We start from the raw sequence: 3,267 nt of genomic DNA on the forward strand, positions 1-3,267 counted from the left end.
TTTTTTTTTTGCCTGTCCCGTTTGGCTCTTTTGCCATCAGAATTGTTGTCTAAAGGCAAAGAAAGATGCCCAACGAATTTACTTTACCAAATTGACCATCCCAGCTTTGCCATAATGGTCCATTTGATTCACCTTTTATTGTTTATTTTATTTTCACTTACTGAATACGGGACAGACTTGACTGGGGGAAAGAAGGGGAGAAAGAAAGAGGGAAAGAGAAACAGCTGAGAAGAGGGACGGGGGAGAAGGGCAAAAGACAAAAACCAACAGAATGAGCAGAAAAAGAAAAAAAAGAAGAAAAAAAAAGAAAAAAAATGCATATATCAGTCACCTGGGTCACCTGCTGAGAAAGAAAAAAGAAAACAAGCAGAAGAGAACAAGAGTAATAGAATAAACAACATCACAATGATATATGGGAATATGACAGTAAATACTAAATATTAAACATTATTGTGCAGCACATAAGATCAACAGCACACATGTGTGCTTTGAGGTAGGAGCCAAAAAGGGTGTAGTTTGTGGGTCTGATCACCCGTGTGTACACCTGTGAGCATGGACGCGCTTGTTTTTTTAAAAGGTTCCTTCATGTAATGATCTGCTAGAGGGTGTGGGGGGGCCACAGCCCCGTCCTCCAGGGCATGAAGCAGGTATGGAGGAGATCAAAACTCCAGACATCCAGAGGCCCGCAGAACACAAGAGACCAAGGAAGACCAACAGAGGGGCAGCCGCGCCACTGTCCCAGAAAGAGCTGAGGAGAGTCCCAGATGAGGGCTCACTCAGCAGCCGCGGAGCAGAAGCCAGGGGGAGTTGCAGTGACGCGCCCGTGAGCTCCGCCGGCAGTCAGCCGTGCCTGAGTGACCGAGCCCCAGGCCGAGAGGCCGGGGGCACCCCACCTCCGAAGTGGCCCGAGCAAGCCCCAGGTTCCAGGCCCCGATAAGCGGCCGCCAAGGAGTGAGCCGGCGTGTACCTGGACGCCCATCCCCGGACACAAAGAACCACCAACGCACCGATGTCTGAGGGAGTCCGCCACTGGCAGGGGAAGCGGTGGTAGGGGGAGATAGGCCTCCATACCTTGGAGGGCCTAAGATGTCCCCAGAGAGGTGGCGCCTGACACCCAACCTGACATATAGACACAGAAATACAGGCACACACATATACAAACATCCATTCCCACCCTCATGCTCTCATATACACTTACTCCACACTCAACCAACGTGGAGACAGACATAAAGAGACGCTGTACACACAATCACACTCCCCAAGCGTACTCTAAGCCCCGGGTCTAGGTACCCTTGCCCCTGGAGGGGGGAACTGCACCCAGACCCAGGTGGTGTTACCCTTTTCCCTGCGGTGGGGGGAGGCAGACCGCCCCGACTCCGCAGCAGCAGGGAGGCCCCACACTCCAGACCGCAGTCGGACGGCCAACTCCTCCTCCTAGCCCCCCCGCTCCAGCAGGTCGCAGAGAATGGGGGTGAGAGAAGACTCCAAACCTCCCTCCACCCGCTCATTGTAGTGTTGATGCATGTGTGTTCTAAGGTGCATTTAAAACCCAGGAGGGCATGGAGCTACCTGCCAGAGAGCAGCAGGTAAGCGCGTGGTCCCTCCTGCTGGCCCTCAATGTCTACGTGTATTTAACATTGAGAGGTGGGCAACGACGCCAGGGGTGGGGTATACACCCTGATGGTACTTTGGATTCCGTGTATCGTGCCCACCCCCAAGATCCTATATGTATGTGTAATGAGAGTGTGAGTAATGTGAATGTCTAAGTTGTGGGATAAAATTGAGGCAGAGGCAGCCAGAAGGGGACAGGGGGGTGGCCTCCTCTGCACCCTGGTGACATACCCCTACTCCAAGGTCCTGCATGTGTGGGTGGTTGTGGTGGAGCGGGAAGAGGGAGGCAGCTGGAGATGGGGAGGGAAGGAAGGGAGGGGCAAGTGACCCCTCCCTGGGGCCAGCTCCCCCGCTGACCCCAGTAGGCACCCCCATACTCCGCGACCCACCAGGGAAAGGGGGCCCAGGCCCATCCAGACCGGGGCCCAGCGCAGCAGCGCCTCCCGGCCCCACAGAGCCCAGGACAGTCCACCCAACCCCACCACAGGGAAAACTGCACCCACCCCACCATCCACTCTTCTTCCAGACTACATAAGACAATAAACACCCAGGCTGAGATCTTCCTCCACCTCTCCTGTATCTCCCCCTCCTGCAGAGAGAGCCCCTGAGGAGAGGAAAGCTCCTGCAAGAACTAGCCTTTTTCTGACTCCCCCAGATTTTCTTTTAACATTTAGCCTTAAAACTAACTCAAGCGACACTTAAACACATCATTAGACTTCACATGGTCAACACTTATTGTGTCACTAGCAGTAAATGACTGTATTTTAAGGGGATATTCTGTCTTTGCTCTTTTAATAACAGTCTCCACATTTCTCCTTCTTCTTTAGTTCCAGTGTGTTTACGGACTTGAAGGACACATCCTTTGGGAGACTCAGTGTCTCTCCATTTAACCTGGGTTTCTGTTTGGGGTGGATGGTGATCTTTCTGGTGACAGTGGCAATACATTTGCCGATTTAACTGCAAACAGATGGAACATAGTACTCCAGGTCCACCCTGCCCTCCTCAGCCGCGGCCTCTCTGAAGATTTGGTTTGCTCAAAGCAGTTCTGAAGCATGGAAACTGCTGTACTGAGCCACACTGTGATTATCTGTGTGGGCTTGTGCTTAAGCACAGGACAGGGAGCAGGGTTCAGCATGATGTTTATGTGGTTAGAGAAATCAGTTGGTGTACACCGGATCTAATGCGTTGGTTCCCCAAAGCAGAATTTTCACCAGCTTACGTGATTAAAGTCCTCTTCTGCTATGAAAAACACAGAGCCATGCTGCATGTTGCAGGCATGGTGTTTATCCATATTCCTGTTATGAAAATGTGCATTGGCTCCGAAACTCTTTGCAGGTACTCATTCTGAGTCAAATTACCGCTTTTTTTGTCCAGCAAGTGGACATTAGGAAGGAAGAGTGTTGACCAAGCAGATCTGTTCTTAGTTTTTAGCCTGGCTAGCAGGCCCACTTCTGGGTTTCATAGAGCTGCCGTACAAGCCTATCAGCTTTCCATCTGTTTATAACCCAAAATATTTATATTTACCCTCAAAAGAAGAAAAACAAAGCTATGACGTGGGGTTTGGAATTTCAGTGCATTTGTGGCAGTCAAACAAAAAACTGCAAAGTTCCTACCAGCATGTGAAGACAGTTTTGTGAAGTTTTGATCTGCACGGGT

The sequence above is a fragment of the Simochromis diagramma genome, unplaced genomic scaffold, assembly GCF_900408965.1.
Source record: "Simochromis diagramma unplaced genomic scaffold, fSimDia1.1 OVJJ01000646.1, whole genome shotgun sequence".
NCBI classification, from domain to species: Eukaryota; Metazoa; Chordata; class Actinopteri; order Cichliformes; family Cichlidae; genus Simochromis; species Simochromis diagramma.